The 17,397-nt window shown below is 39.0% G+C and overlaps 1 long non-coding RNA gene across 1 annotated transcript in view; it reads left to right on the top strand.

The window, feature by feature from the left end:
- Positions 1–17,397, top strand: part of LOC121670757 — a 33,747-nt gene that overhangs the window by 6,746 nt on the left and 9,604 nt on the right. Inside the window, exons 2-3 of the long non-coding RNA XR_006018246.1 lie at positions 15,949–16,015; positions 16,809–16,976. This is a non-coding gene — a long non-coding RNA (uncharacterized LOC121670757). The remainder of the gene's footprint in view (positions 1–15,948; positions 16,016–16,808; positions 16,977–17,397) is intronic.

The following is a 17,397-nucleotide window of genomic DNA, read 5'->3' on the forward strand; positions in this document are numbered from 1 at the left end:
GGATAAATGAACATGCTAAGCCAGAAAGGTTCTTCTCAAAGCATTTAATTGGTACTGATCACCTCCTTAATACTTAAATTGATAATTTTTCAAATCAGTTGGTATTAAGCCAAATTAAGTAAAATCTCCCTGGTTGTGAAAGTTTTGCCTGTGACCACAGGATGACTGTTTACAAAAGAGTGTGAACTGGTAATTGCCCTTCCTACCAGGCAGTCCTAATTCTTCACGGTGTGACGACATTGTCACAATATTGGCTAACAAGTATTGAAGCATAAAAGTCCTGTCAGTTACTTGAGGGCCAGATACCCTGAAGGAAGGCACTGAGAACACATGGGTAGATGGCCATATGTCTTGATCTTAACATGCCTGAACTGTTGCTCCTCATTGTCCTTATTGCACATGTGGTAATTTGCTTTTGGGTCAGCCTAGATCATTTTAAAACGCAATCACCAAGTACACCATGGGGACTAAGAAAGCTCAGCCTTCCTCTTTTCTCTGACTTTGATTTGACATGAACCTCACATTAACTGGAGAGTCCACTCTGTCTTAACGGCAGAGGAGAAGCTCTATTTTTCCTTATTTTCTGTTTATGTCTTATAAAAGCATGGAGGAAAGCTTCTTTTGCATTTCTTTGGAAGAAATGCCAATTACTGTTCTTCTAAGCTTTGTGCTCTAAGATAGTACACGCTACACTGGCATCCCCACAAGGGGAAAAAAACTGTTTCATTTCAGCGAAAGTAAAATGCAGAGGGTAAGCATGTGTATCCAGCTGCCCTAAAGCTTAACAGGATTATTTGTAACAATGATAGCTGTGGAGCAACCTCTCATTAAAAAAAAGAAAAAAAGGATGAAAAATAAATTTTTCACTTTATTGGAATTATTTCTTGCACAGGAACTGAAGTAGCAGAGTGATGAAATTTGGCTCTTTGCCATTTCAGGGTGATAACAATTTCTAGTCCAGCAAATGTGACTTTTGCAACAAAAGGAGTCTGTAATCTGGAAGATAAGGGAGCCCCGCTGCCTAGGAAATAAACAAAAAAATATTATCCAGCTGCAAAAGATCACTGGACACAAGCTCTGTAAAGCATCTTAGCCCGATGTTGTGGTAGCCTGTGAACCCCCTGACTCTGTGATGCCATGTTGCCCCTGTTCCCTGGCCTTGGCCGCTCCCTCAGACTCTCCCTATTGGCTCCTGTACCCCAACCCCGCCCAGGGACCGCCCCTGGGCCCCTGACAAAACCACCCCGCACCCAGACCACGAGGTCTCCCTCTCTGCCTCCAAGGGCACCGGGACAAGATGTGAATAAAGCCATCTTCCCACCCTCATGGGAGACCCTTCTCTGCCTCCTTCATCACCACTGCCCTGTAACGCTGCTGGCTGCCGGAGCCAGATCGCGGGGCTGTCCGAAATGGACTCCGGGGTGCGACTGATGGCACAGCCGTGGGTAACCCCTGCTGAGCTCTCAGGGAGCTGCAGCCTGCTAGGCAAGAGTGCAGCGGGTACAACACGATGTCCCTGGACATACGCACTGAGTTTTATCCACTGAGTTTGAGGAATGTGAAGAGGACTATGATGGAGCAGGAAAAGTAGCCATTATAGTGGTGTACACTGGAAGAGGACGGCTGGGATGTGCTGGCCATGAAGGGACAAGGCAGAGGTTACACCTGTTCAGGTACCATTGGATTCCTCTCAGTGGATCCACACTCTGAGGGGTTTAGTGACAAGTGTCACTAAACACTGCCAACAAGAAATATTGCGGTCCCTTTAGGTAGGATGGCTTTATGTGGCAGACTGAAAGGCAGACCAACCCAGACAGTCCTTTACAGACGAAGAGCAGGAAAAGTTCTCAAGACTTGATGCCTTCAGCGGGAGGCAGAAGCCTGGGCTCTGACTGTTATCCCTGTTGTGCTGGCCTTGCTCTCAGAAGCCACCCTTCACTCTGTGCTGCAGTGCTGGCCCGTTTGCTCCCTGCAGAATTTCCCAGCTGCTGGTGCTCCTGTTTACCTGAGCATGTGCCTCCAGCCCTGGCTCTGCATCACCCGCTCTGGAAGGCTTCATTCTACTCTGCCTGCAAGGTGGGTTTTAGGCTGGACTCTTTGTATTCCTTGGCTGGTGCCTTAAGGCTGACAGAGCGTGTGGAAATGGATTGCTCGTTCTGCACAAACACTGCTGCTTTATCTTCAGTTAATGGAGCACAAAAAGACGAAAAGCACTACCCAGTCAGAAAAGAGCTGAAGACTCTACTTCTGGACATAGACCTATCTACCTTGCAGGCATCATATTTTTATCTGAACTAAAAGGTACTGGTCACTATCAAAAGCAGTGCAGTAGACTAGTGAGATTTACATTTCTCACTATAGTGGCCTTTCCTAGGAGTGACATAACCTTTGTTTAACAGAAGGAACTTGGATGCTGGAGCAGCCACATGTTAATAGGGCAGAATAATTAAGCTTATAAAAATCCAATTTTTTGCTAATAAGAAAATTAATTTGATTTTTTTTGTGTTAAGCATCTGGAACACTTGTAATACCAGTGTAGAGATTTGGTCTGGAAAATTAGAGTATGGATAACAAGATGACAGAGGTAGTTGCTGATGTGAGAGGAAAGGTAAATAGCAGGAAAAGCGTGGGTAGATAAGGAAAGGCTTAGAATATTTAAAGACTAATAGATGAAAAAGACAGTTCAGTGTAGATAAATGATGAATAATGAGTCACAGCAAAGCATTGCCAGCATTCCTAGGTGCTTCATACACTCAGAGAAATAAAAAGTGAGGGAGCAGATCATGCTGTAAATTAGCATAACTGCACTGAAGCCTGTGGAGCTTTGCTGATTTACACCTCTGAAGGACTGGACCCTTCAAGGGTGAATGTTGATGATGAATGGTGAGAAACCAAAGAATAAATCATAGTTTCCTTAGAAGCTCTGGATGGGACAGTTACCTTACTTGCTTCTTCTTTAATATCCAGTTTCCTCCATTTGTTAAGGCAACACAAACCATATTAGACATTCTGTACATTACTTTGAAAATTCACAAAATAAAAAGTCAGAGGCTGTCTAAAGCACTTCAGTCTAATAAAGGAAAAGTCTTCTCAAGTTTGTAAAGAGCTCTTAAAGTCTAAACTATGAAAGAGATTTACTTGACAGCGTTACTAGTTACTGAGAGCTGCAGTTTGAAGGCACTTGACACCTCTGCATAGTCCTGCCACATTTATTTTGGCATTTAATATTTTAATCAATACTTGGATTCTTTAATTGAAGCTATAGCTACTTTGGGGATTTACAGATAAAAAGATATGAATGCCTTTTGTCTACTTTTAAATGCGCTAGAAAGTGAATTCTTGCACCTGGAAATACTAAAATGTTTACAAAGCTGGAATGGATAACATTAAAACCCTCCTGGTAAAGACCAGGAATTTTGAAAATTTCAGTAAATAATGCAGTTTCAACTTGTCTCTTATGGATGTGATGTATCCAAACACTGCAGCACAGTATTTCTCTCTGCTTGTTGATAACTTCATTAACCTCACTGTCACTGCTTGTTTTAGATTTATCTTATTAGGAGCTAAGCAGACTTCTACAAATAAATTTTTGAAGCTCACAGCATCAACTTAAATGAAGAAGCTAAAAATTTATAATGGCCTTACACTTCACAGATCTCGCAGAAACTTATTCCAGCCCTGACATTCCTAATCCCCCTCCTGCTTTTGAGTCCATCACTTATACCCTGGATGTGACAGTTCTTCATTGCTGTTTCTGCTGATTTCATTCTCCTTTTACCCTGGTTGCATCTTCAAAGCTTCATCCATCTGTTCTCCTGTTTTCCTCTTCTGGTCTTGAGGGCAGTTGCAAAAAGCAATCTCAGGTCTCCTGTCAGGCTTTTGCAGTAAGGTCATCTGCTAACATGGTTTCAACTGTGATTTTTCTATCAATGTCTGCTATTACTAATCTGTTGGTGGGGAAGTTGTTCCTATTATGTTTTATTCCAAAACTGAAAGCATTGCTGTATCCAACACCTTGACTGTGTCCTAGTGGACTTCAGAGAGTGTGTTCTCCTCTTGCTAATACAGAATAGCTTCCGACCATTCAAGTCCATATGCTCTGAATGCAGGAGAACACGTGTGAGAAGCTGCAGAAATTGTCTCAGCTTCTCATGTGAAGGGCATTTCCACAAAGGGTGTCTGGGTGCCCATAATGCAAGTTTGCACCTTCACCTATTGTGTATCAGCCCAACCCTCAATATGATACAAAAAACTTACATCTCAAAGTGACTGTTGTTTACCTAAGGATGATAACATTGAAAAAGGCAAAGCCAGAAAAAATAGTTTTTCTTGTTCCCCAAATTTAAAGTATTCCTGACAAAGCTGTTTTCTTCGAGTTGAACATTCATCCTTGATGTGTTCATTACTAAGCTACATAAATATTTACGTCAAATATTGAAAAGAAGTGAGATTGTGATGAAGAAAATAAATACTCAAGAAGAAAACTCTGCAATCTGAAACAGGTTTTGCACTGCCCTTATAAATTGGAATTGACTTTACTGCAGGGAGTGTATTTGACTGAGATAGGACCTTCTAACTCAGTTGGTGTCATATAAATGCATTGCTATGGATTCTGGATTGGAGTAATCTAATTAACTGCAACAATTTCAGCACAACTCATACAGGTGAGATAACATCCAGTCTTTTGTCTGCTTTATTCTTCATTTAAGGTAGATTTGACCTCCTTCTTTCCCCAGACCTGCTGGCACTTTTTTTTTCTTTCTAAAATCGTTTTGCATAGTCCTTGACTGTGACAGGGAGAGATTAATGGCTGTTGCTCATCCTTCTGTCATTACAGGAGGGATTGTCATGTGTGCGGATTGATTTCACACGTTGGTCTGTCCTGTAAAAAAAATATTTGTCAATAAAACGGAGGCAAGGCAAATCCTTTGGCAATGATATTATGAGCTGATTTATCTTCACCACCATGAAGCTGGCTGGAAAGGATATAAGGCAAAGCAATCTGTTCTCATGATAAACCTGAATTGCACTTAGGATAAATACTACCCTACTTATCTGCTGAAGGCACTTGCACATTATAGTGAGACATGGAAGCTGAATAAGATAAATTTATTATTATGATCCCATTTATTTTCAGATTAATTTTCAAGTTCCTCTCTTATTTGAAAAAATCAACATTGAAAGTTGAATAGGAAGACTTTTCTCATTCCTTCTGTTCTGTTGGCTTGTTATATCTTCATCTTACCATTGTAGCACTGAAAGTATGAAGTAACTTTCTTATTGCTAAGTTGTTGTTTATCTACTGTAAGCAATATTGTGTCTTGGGAGGGTGTGTCAGACAATAAAATGAGATTGGTTTATCAGCAGTAAGGCTGTGTAAAATTATAAATCTTGAACATTTGTTATCTTACAGTCCAAATTTCACAGTTCTTTAGGAATGCTCATTTCCAACTTTTAAAACACCTATGCAGCTGAGAATACAAGCCACTTTCTATTAAAAACAAAGCAAGAGAGAAAGAAAATGTCAGAAGCCCCCCAAATTTTCAGTGGAAGAAGTACACATCCTTGACTGTCATTAAAGCTCTTTTTTGTGGTGGAAAATAAAAGCTTTTTTCTGTCCTTAAAAGGATCGTGACCACGGTCTTTAGGTCTTCATCCTGCAGTACATGGAATTTGGGTAGAAAAAGAAGAAATCAGAACATGTTCACTAGAACAAGACACAAATAATTCTTCAAGTATCAGAACCACTGATCTCAGCAGATGGAGTGAGTAGAGGTGAATTGTTAGCCTTAGCTTTCAGAAAACTCTCCAAACTGAGCAAGAACTAAACTGCCTTTATACTCAGTGTAGTAATAGAAGAATTTCACATCATCCTGAGAGAAGTGTCTAAGACAACTTGAAGGAATTGTTCTTTGGAGAACTAAATTATTGAAAGTCCACAAAACTGCTGGCTTTTAACAGCTGAAATATGTAGTAGTACTAATAATGAACAGAAAAGGCAAAAGTTGTCTGTACTTGAGCAAAGACAAAGAGTTTTGTTTGTATTGCATGAGGGTGATAAGGTATTTTGAAGTCTATTTGAAACTGAGGGGGATGTTAGACAACATCTAATTGAGCAAGTCTAGACAAATTACACATAAGAGCCCTCAAAGAACTGGTGGGAGGAAGCTGTACTCCTACCATGTACTTCTCTGAGTACTATTTAATGAATTGTTGACTTTACCAGCAATTACCAGCAAGGCAAGTTATCGGTAGTAGTGACAGCACTCTTCAAGAGCTATGCACTCTTAAAACTTCACAAGAAATATTAAAAATTGAAAAGAAGCTTTTCCTTTACATCTGTTTGCATAAATATGATCTTTTTCTCACACTGCTATTGAATAAAATTATAGACTTGTGGATAAACAGGCTCAGAAGATTAATGTTCAGTCTAAATCTGTTTGTGCCTCAGTTCCTCATTTGTAAGAAGTAGATACTTAGTTTCACTTTTCTTTTTGTGATCTTAAGATGTCAAAGCAAAGATTCCTGTGTTATGAAAGGGCCCAGAACAATGGCCATTTCACTTCTAACACAGACTGTCAGACCACTGCAAAATAAGAAGAATGAAATATGTTTTAGAATTCAGAAAAATTCTAAAAGATTCTTCTTTTTCAAGGACAGATTAAGTTCCTCATATCTACTTACAATTTCATCTTTCACATAACCATCTCCTTCAGTTTCTCTAAATTCCTTTAAGCTAGGAAGGCTTCTTTGTTAGTGTTACTATAGCAATGAAACACATGAAACTGTCACTTCACCAAATCCAGAACATTAGCAGTGAAATGGGATCAGAATAGAATGGAAGTTTTCTAAAAGACACTGTTCAGAGCCCAGCTTTCCAATTCTTACTGCAAAGAAGAGTACAGTGCAGACCCTGAAAGATGGTTTGTTCTCGTGTCAGTTGAGAAAGACTTCTGACATGCAGTGCATGTCACTGAAGTGTAGGCATCAGTCAGGGGAGTGGATTGGCCCAGGCAGTATTGAAACTAAGCATATAAAAAAAGTGGATTAAAAAAATGAAAAAGGGAATGTACTCAGCTGTAAGGACATTTAATTATAGCTCTTGCAGAAGGACTTTGAATATTATAATCAGTAGCATACAACTATTCTGCAGAACCTTTTGCTGGTCTGCCAGGTCCTACGGTGCTTCATATTTCTAATCTAAAAGTCAAACAAACAACATTTATTCAGTTAAGAGCACTTAAGTGATTAACCCCACAGCTGTACAACAGCCTATGGATCACAGGATGGAATTTCTTTGAAATAACCAGGCATTCTAGGCTAGATACTTGAATGCTGTTTCTAAATCCACATGGCAAACATCTACAAAGCACAGATAGGACAAAAACATCCTCATGCTAGTGTTAATCTTGAGAGAAGAATCAAAAGTTCCCTTAGGTGAATGTCACACAGTAGGTCATATTTGACTGTTGTGTGTACAGGCACTAAAAGGGCCAAAGGTGGCAGTAAACCAGGACTTTTGTGATCCATCTGCTCCCATGCAAGCTGAAGCAGCTTAAGGACTGCTTGAAACCTATGGCTTCTGTGCTGAATTTGCTCAGGTGCTGCCACTGCAGAGGGTGCTTTTCCCTGCATCAAGAAGTTTGTGCTGACTGCAGCTTGAGCTTCCAGATCTGTGTCCCACTGCTTGTGGAATATGGCATCCAGCTCTGGGGCTCCCAGTATGGAACAGACATAGAGTGACTGGAGCAAGTCCAGAGGAGGACCACAAAAACGATCCGAGGAATGGAACACTTGTGAAAGAAAAGGCTGAGAGAGTTGGGGCTATTCAGCCTGGAGAAGAGAAGACTCCAGGGAGACCTTATTGTGGCCTTTCAGTGCCTAAAGGAGGTTTATAAAAAAATGGGGACAGACTTATAAGTAGGACCTGTTGCAAAAGACAAAGGGTAATGATTTTAAAGATGAGTCAGACTAGATATAAGGAAGAAATTTGTTATGACAAACATGGTGAAACACTGGACCAAGTTGCTCAGAGAGGTGGTGAATGCCACATCCCTGGGAACATTCAAGGTAAGGTTGGATGGATCTCTGAGGAACCTGACCTAATTGAAGATGTCCCTGCTCATTGCAGGGGGTTGGACCCAATGGCCTTTAAAGGTCCCTTCCCACCCAAGCAATTCTATGATTCTATGAATAGCAGAGCTGGTTTTGACCAATATTCACTGTGTATTAATTTTAATAAATCCCATTTTTGCTTCACCTTAGCCTTTCCAGAAATCTGCTTTCCTCTACCCACAAACATTCATCTTCCTTTCTTTTGTCAAACACACTTTTCAGTTTGCACTTAATTCAGTACCTGCCAAACAATAGATAATACATTCAGGGGGATTTATATTAAAATAGTGCTTTCCATCTAGATGATTACCAAGACCTACATACTTTGAATTATAAATTATGAATCAGTTTCTCAGCCAGTGCTGAGCTTGCTTGAGATCAGCCTGCTTATTGATTTACCTCACTTGAGGTTCATTCTCTGTTTTATAGAATAATTCTCCCCTCCATTATAGTGCAGGTAGCTATTGCCTGAATACAATATGGCAACAACTTAATAGCTTCTAATTTCAAATAAGGTTTCTCACTTATGTCTCTCATGGTAAAAAATGGTTTGTTGCATTCTAGGTATCTTGAGGCAGGGGTGTGAACTGAACAACTTCTAAGAGCCTTTTTAGGCCTATTCTGTACCTTTATATAACAGTGAAACGGTACTGACTGTTTTGTAGTTCTGTGTTAATAACATTAGGCACGTGCAAATTTGGCAAAAGTTAAAAATCTGGGGGAAAGAAAACAGAAAAAAAAAGGTGGAAGAATCTTCATGAGTACAAGTGGTCAGAAGTCGGTTTTCATTTAAGCTGAGTGATGAGGGGAACAGCAGTGCTGCGTCCTCAGAGTGGGGACATTGAATGCTGAATTATAGTGAGGCTACCTACTGTTAAAACTGTCACATGGTGTTCTAAAGCCCCAACAACATCCTTGTTCAATCTCATTTTGTGGTAGCCGTGCATAAATGACATAGCTGCCTACTCTGAGCCTGCAGACTGGGGGGTTTCCCATGGGTTGTTCCAGTGAACCGTTGATCAGTTCTCTTTCATGAAAACTGGACAGATGATGGGAATCAGCGCCAATAGTATTCAAGAGGCCTGAAGGCCACAACCCATATTTTGTGAAAAAAAAATCACCAAACCACTGAAACGATGTATTGTCCATCAAGAAAAGCTAAAAACATGGATATAAAAAGCAGTGAAGTGATTTGTCAGGATCCCACAGCATGATTCTTATGATATAAAAATATATAAGCCAGAAATATGAAGGTTCTTGTCTGGATTTTAACATCTCCAAAGGCCGAGGACATTTGGAAGTCCTCATGCCAGAGATAGGAGCAATTTTTAAAGTAAGAATTTATATACAAATTTTCTTAGATTTCAGGAAGGTTTTAGAAAATCAGTATCCAATGAAATTTTAGTTTTAGTTGTGAAGTCTTACAGAGACAAATGTTATTGACATATGTTTAGAGTTTTGAATATAACACTCAGAAGAATAGCTTTGGTAATGACAGCTTGCAAAATGCTGATCACTGATCAATTCTAAACAAACTTCAAAATCTGCAGCTTATGATAGTTCCACCAAATTTACACTGTAATTATAAAGACACTCCTTTTTACCTGATAATAGAACTTCATCATAACTATAATTACAGATAACTTCATGATTTTCCAGTAATACATGGAAAATATGCAAGCAAATCAATTAAAAACGCTGATGGTGACTTGGAAGGTGAATTTTCTCTCAGATTTTTTTGATGGATAAACAGAAAATTTATCTCTTACTTAGGAAGTCTTCAGGATTTTCTCTTCTGCATATAGATAGAATGACAAGTACAGAGCAAATCTCCTAAGGTATGAAGATGAGATGTAATCACTTTTTGATTATTATACCCATAGACAGCAGAATGGTGTAGTTCATATCTTCATAAGATCAGCCTCAGTCACCCAACAGGAGAATAATAAAATTTTCTAAGGTATATGGCTTATGTGTTCGGTTTTTTTTTTTTAATTACCTTCTTACTGAAAAACTGTGTCTTTCTCTCTCTTCAAGGCTGTGTTTAGTGCTGATGTTTTGGCTGAGCCAGACACTGGAGCTGATAAGCAATGGAGAAACACCTCTCAGTTTCACATGCAGTTAAGCACTGCTACCAGCAGAGAGAATTTGGGCTTTGAAAGCTGCTTAAAATAGAGAAAAATATCTGAATGGTCTTTTAAACTCCAGGAGGAGATGCAGTGTCATGATTATTCTGAAGTGATCACCACATCCATTGTGTTGTTATGGCTTAAGAAACACTTGAGCTCTGTTAAAGTACCAAAAATTCATTTCTAGTAATTCCTGCATAAATGATGGATTGGGATGCAAAGCACTTCAGCTTGTCATTCTTTTCCTACTCATACTAAGGTGCTTTATTGCAGAGAAGGAGAAAAAATACTAAATATACTGGACTAGGCATTTTTATGGACTCTTTAATAAATACATGAAAGGGTATTCATAAAGGCTGCTAATTGTGCACGCGTTGCACTAACTAGTGGTTGTAAAAAATGTTGTTTATATTTTATATTCACTCATTGTAAAACTGGGATCATTAGTGTGAAAGCAATGTGCCTAATTTATAAAACTATTCTCTGTCAGTTCTATGGGGGAGACTTCATAATGAGTTAGGTTGTGCTGTGGCCTTTGAAATAAAAGAGGTAAATTCATGTCCTAGTTTAATTTGTGGTAACTTTGGGCAATTTGTACAGAGATATGGATCATGGATCACAGGGTATGTATCATGGAGGAATGATCACCCATCATCCCTCTACAATATTGGATTATTTTGTTGCTTTCTTGTGAGTCAGTGGCCAGAGAGGATCTGCAGAATTCTGAATTGCACAAAAAAGGATTTATTTATGATATATGATTCCTTCTGGCCTGTTCCTGTAGTTCTCACTTGAACAGAAAATGTGGAAACAGCTTTTTCAGAATAACAGCTACAGAGCTGAGTGTTATGTTCACCTTACATTTAAACAAAAGTATGTGTTAATCTCATTTGGATATAAGAAACATGAAATGAGCCTATACAACCTATTGTACTTGAAAGGATGGATTTTCTGGTGCATACTGGTTGTTCAACAGCATTTCAATAATGCCATTAAAACCATATTTAAAGCTATTCAATGTCACTGGAATGGCAGAAAGTGGGTAGAGCACATTAGTCAGTTTGTCATTAATCCAGCAAAAAGACATTACTGATGCTTTTCTTTTTTTCCCATAGAGCTCTTTAAGTGATGTGATTTTCATGAGAAATGCTAGCAGCAAGACCATATCTTGTATGACTTTTTACAGCTTAATTCCTGAGTGTTTTTCCCCTACAAAACATTTATGTGAACAATGGAATCATGTAACAATTAAAGGAAAAAAAGTGAAATAAATCTGTTCATTGTTACTGGAAGTGAAAACACACAAATTTTATGAGTTCTGACCTCTAATCTTAACAGAGGTTATATTGTTCAAAATAGACTTTTCATAAGCTTGTCTTCTCCAAAACTGCATTGGTTGTTCTAATGAAAATTTTTTTTTCAAGTAAATGCTGTTTCATACAAAACTGGTTTTGGTGCACAATCAAGTGTTCACAAAATTCTCTCACAAAAGAAAGGTATCCAATTTCTGAATTTTTTATTTTTTCATAACAAGACTGGGATATTTTATTATTTTCCTGTCTTCCCAAACTGATAAATAAGATTACAAATAGGCATGCATTGAAAACTCCAGTAATTTTGAAGTCTCCAAGGAAGTACTGAAAATTATTATCTTCTTCTTAGGTGTGAAGACTCAATGGCTGAATTCGAGCTGTTCATCTGCTATAGCTTCTAGGTTGATGAAAACATTATGGAAGGACATACTGTTTTCCACCACAATAATAACAAACTTGAGACTCAAAGCTGAATGTTGCTGCCTGTTCCGAGCTTCCCTTCCCCCTCCCCAAGACAAGCCAGGACTTGCCTCTGCCATGTGCTCCTTTGTTCCAAATGCGGGCAAAACCAAATGTAACTCAAACTCTTTAGCAGTGTCTGATTGGCCGCTCACCCCGGGTCCGCCCCCAGCCCTCCCCTTTCCCTTCCTCTGAATAAAAGAAGGATCCGAGAGGGACCCGCTGTCTTTTGCTTTGCATCCCTTCTGCAAACATCTGCCTCTGTCCCTGTTTGAAAGCTTCTAATTGCAGGAATTGGGCAACCAAAGGCTATATTTCTCCCTCTTAGCTTCTACTGGTGGTATCAGCTTTGCAGCTACCATTTGCTGCTTTCAGAGCTACTGAAATGCTGGATTGCCCGTGCTACGTCTCTAGGCTGCCTGAGGCTTTCTAAGGCATTGAACTATGAGCCTAGCCAGTAAAAAGCTGTGAGTATTTTCCACAGCTGAATAGTACAACCTACCTCCAGGCTGGAGTGGAAAGCAAGAACATGGTGAGACTTAAAAAGAATGGTTTTATACATTTTATTATTTTGAGCCTGTTTGTCACCAGAACAACAGTAATAAAAGTGGCACTACACTCCCTTCTGGCAAGACAGGAAATTCTTGGAAAAAATAATTTAAAAAATACCTCTCACAATTTTCTATTACTGGGTATCACTTTTGAGAAGGTGGTCTTCTTTAAAAACTGTACAGGTTAGAGAGGTTGGTCTTCTTTACAAACTGTACAAGTCAGACAGAATAAAGGATAACTTTTTTATTGGAGTCTTATCAGAAAAATGACCCTTTCCTATCCTAACAGACAAAACATCCTATAATACCAGTTCAGAAGAAATTCTGATATGGTAACTGCAACTCAAATGGATAATGAGGGAGAGACCAGAACTCGGCCTATAGAAGAATTTTACTTCTGCATCTCTGTTGTGGGAACACTGAAGGCTGATCAAGAGGAATTGACAAGCAGAAGAACAATATTCCATTTCAGAAAGAAAAGAAAATATTTTGCCACTTCCAAATATAGTGATCATAAATCAAGAACGGAGAAAAGATAAAAGAGATTAGAGAAAAGTCTGTGAAATTCTGATTCTAAATGGAACACAGATTAACCTGCTCATGGAAAGTGAAAAAAACCCTCTTGGTAGTAAAAAAAAATTGGCCACATTTTTTTTCCACTGATATAGAACACTGAAAATCTGCGGATTCCTCCCTAATCATTAATTTAAAAATAAATAAAGCATATAACCCCATGGGTGAAACTGGGTCAAGGAAAATGTGCTCAACTAGTCATCTTTCTCTGCATGAAGTCCTCATTAAAAAAAGTCAGCCCAAGTGGGAACCAAGTTCATCTATGACTTCTTTACTTAATGCAAAAATATGCCATGCTTAGTGTGTGCTGCATTTGCTGTTTTGGCAGTGAGGTAGCACATGCACAGGAATTGGGCAGGGAGGCTGGTAGGCGTTTGTGTATCAGGTTTGCTGAAGTTTCTTGTTAAAAACAAACAAACAAAACCCAAACAGAACAATGACAACAAGGAATCTTTTGTCCCTATTTCCACAGTCAGCATTGCTGGGGTTCATCCAAGACAAACAGAAAACCTCTACCCACCTTTCTTGAGACAGAAAAAATGTGAAAGACTGATGTGTCCCCACTCAAACTATGCTAATTCCTTTTCTTCTAGGCAGCTTCCTCTTCACTGTTATCTGTGATTGTTCACTGTATTACCATGGTTATATTGTGACCACCTGGAAGAACAGACAAGTTTATGACAAATAAATTCCAACATTTAAACTACTCAGCCCCCTTAACCTAGGAAGATCTTTGCAGAAAATTAACCAAGTTTAGTTCTACATAGTTCTACATCATAGGGATGGTGAAGGGCCTTGAGGGGAAACCCTGTGATGAGTGGCTGAGGTCACTTGGTCTGTCCAGCCTAAAGAAAAGACTGAGGGGAGACCTCAGTCTTCAACATCCTCATGAAGGGAAGCAGAGGGGCAGGTACCAATCTTTTTACTCTTGTGACCAGTAACAGGACTCGAGGAAATGACAGGAAGCAGAGTCAGGGGAGGTTTAGGTAGGATACCACGTAAAGGTTTTTCCTCCAGAGGGTGGTTGGGCCCTGGGACAGGGTCCTCAGGGAAGTGGTCACAGCACCAAGCCTGTCTGACTTCAAAAAGCATTTGGACAATGCTCTTGGGCACAGGGTGTGACTCTTGGGGTGTCCTGCATAGGTCTGGGAGTTGGACTCGATGATCCTGCTGGGTCCCTTTGAACTCAGCATATTCTATGTATAACCATGCTGAAGACCTGGAAAGGGCATGTATGAATAGACATGCTAGAACTGGATGCTGAGGGTGACTAACTAAATCAGACTAAATAATACTCTTCCCTAGAAATCAGGTTGGCTTTTTTCCCCTTTCAAGAAAGGGGCCTCCCAATCTAAACCAAACCAAAGAAGTAGACAATGCCATTAATATGCTAACATTATCAGAAGAATTATTGCTAATAACATCACAAAAACTTTTACTAATATGATTCCCTGTTATTATATAGCTGGATATTGTATAAAAGAAAAAAAAAAACAAACACAGAACCAAGGCTTCCATCATCAATATATTCCACCTGCAAGTAGTATATTTGTATAGTCCCAATGAGATTTGATGTTGCAGAAACCATACTCCTTACCCACTAGCCATGGAAACTTTCCTCCTTCAGCTGGCAGAATGGGATATGATTCACTGTGTGCATGAGAAGTCTCACAGCTCTGACCCAGCACGGATATCTTTAAAAAGCAGCATCTGAAATACTCCATAGATCTCATTACCATTAATTAGTTCTATTATGATACTGTCTAAAAGTTCCAGCTGAGCATGAAGCCATTATTGTTCTGTGCATTGTGTGAGCACGAAAAACACAGTCCGTGCTTTAAGAAGCTTAGTGTCTAGATAGAACAGGCAGACAAAAGGAGAGAGAGAGAAAGAAATGGCACTAACAGTTTAAGTAACTTAACGAAAGTGTCATTTATATTTCGAGGGCTGGGTCTGGTATTAGAGCCTGGACCTCCTGCCTTAATGTGATGCTCTATTTGCATACATTCCTTCTTGTAAATAATCCTTGGTGCATTACTTCATAATCTTTCATGCTGGTGTTCTCTCTATGAATACATGCTTCATTCATTGCTCAGCCATTTCTCTAATGAAGAAAGAGCTAGTTTCCTCAGACATTAAAATACATAAGGTCAGATTCCTCCATCTCAGCTGGCATCATTAGGACTTTTCTTTTTCTTCTCTGGGTATATCATGCACAACAGCACGTCTCTCTGCCAACTAATGTTTGAAGATTATTTTAAAAGCCTCACCCACAAAGCGGCTGTTTCTCCTGCTAAAAAGCAATTTAGAAGCCTGAGTGCCACAGATAATATGTGGGAATTTGCCACCTGAAAGTCTGACCCAGAGGTGCTCCCATAGCTTTAAATTCATGTCTATGCAAATAGCCCACAGAAAGCTGTGCATCTATAAAACAGGCTAATAAATAGTTTTCTGCATAACATGGGTATTTTAAGACTTAGTGCATCAATGTTCATAAAGTATTAGGATTTTGAGAAGCAGATGGTAATGACAAATTTATATTTTATTGCAACTTTTGTTTTGCTGGAAAGTTCCCAGTCAGCTGTGACTGTAAGCATGAAGTAATTATTTCTCCTTTTTATCAATATTTTTTTCTCTTTCCGCCAACAGTTTAAAAACAATTAGCTTGCCCTCATAGCTGATTTAGAATGAGATGCATTTGTATCCATTATGCTAACACAGAAAAAAAGTTTCACTGTCAGTAAAATGGAAAATCCCCTGAGTTTTATGTCTTTGCCTTCGTAATAAGCAAGTTTTTCTTCTGCAAAGTTTTGTTCTAGACAGACTTCTGAATGGACTTCTGAATGTACTTTGAAGTGGATGTGGAGAGGAACAGGTGGGTATCATTCTTCCAATAATGAACTCATGCTTGTTGGACTAGCCCTAGGCAACTAGGAATCATTTTTGTTAGTGGCTTGGAAATGGCAGAACCAAGATAAAATGAAGTTTAACTGAAACATTTTTGGGATATTGTAGAATAAACTGGCAGAGTTTTGTGTGGGTCAGGACAACAAAGTTGTACTTGCAATGTATTTGACTCCAGACGGCTTGCTTGTAATTTTACTTCCTGAGGAGAAGTACTAAATTCTCACAGATTTAAATAAATGTTGTAAGTAACTGCATGCCTAATTACTTGCACAATTCACTCAAAATACACCTCTTAGGAGTTGAATTGATACATACCTGTCAAATACTGCTTTGGTGTTGTTTTTTCATGCAAATAGAGTCTAGGCAATAAATCAGATCCTTGGTGTGCAATTTTCTTAAGTACATGTCTGGTGTCATTAAGTAAACAAAGAAGTAATATACCAGTTAGAGAAAAGAAGAAAATAACAGTACATTGTTTTAAGAACAGCACATAATCTGAAACAGCAGTTAACAATCTTCTTTCTTTTAATGATTGCTCTTAACAATGTAGTTGACCTAAGTGGTATTCTTTCCCCATTGCCTCCCTGTGGCTTGTCCTTTTACTCTTTCATTGCAACACTCTAAGTCATTTGTCTTATATTTCTTGGATTCTTTACACAATGGCTGAAGTGCATTTCAGTGAATAAGAACGTGGTCAGCTTTATGATCCATTCTGACAATGATGAGATCCTCTCACACTCCCTATATTTTCCCTCCTACAGTTTACTTGTCTGGTGCAATTACAATATCTCTGGAGCAGAGACGGCCTCCTACAATTGCTGAAGTAAGGCTGGACCTGGCTTTACCTGGAGCCAATAGGTGCTGATGCAACATCAAAGCATCAGGTCACAGGCAAGAATCCTAACATAACAAGATCTGAAGTTGACGCTGTAAGTCAAAATGCATGAAGTTTAATGATTTTTTCACATGTGGAATTACTATTAAGTTGGTGGCAAAAACACAAGAGAAGGGAGTTAAAAGGAACCTAGGTAAGTTCTTTGATGAAAACAGCATAAATTTAGCTGTTCAGAAAAGCCTGAGAGCATTTTTTGCTCATTTCAGCATATTTCAGTGGGAGAGATCTCAAGTGAATTTGGGATGTCAAAACCTCTCATTGCTGCCTATGCTAGGGCTGTACCTACCTATTAACCTTTTTTCAATGTTGTTTATATAACAATGCTTAATGAAATGATTAAATTTTTAGATCAAAGGCTTTGTCAAATATTCTGCATCAAAAGCAGTACTTCTACAGCCTTAGGAATCTTGGGTCAGGTATTTGGTGGGTGCATCAGAGGTCAGGCTGCCAAATCT

Source organism: Corvus kubaryi, unplaced genomic scaffold, assembly GCF_017639235.1.
Source record: "Corvus kubaryi isolate FWS band 111438036 unplaced genomic scaffold, C.kubaryi_AGA036_p1.0 37396, whole genome shotgun sequence".
Taxonomy (NCBI): Eukaryota; Metazoa; Chordata; class Aves; order Passeriformes; family Corvidae; genus Corvus; species Corvus kubaryi.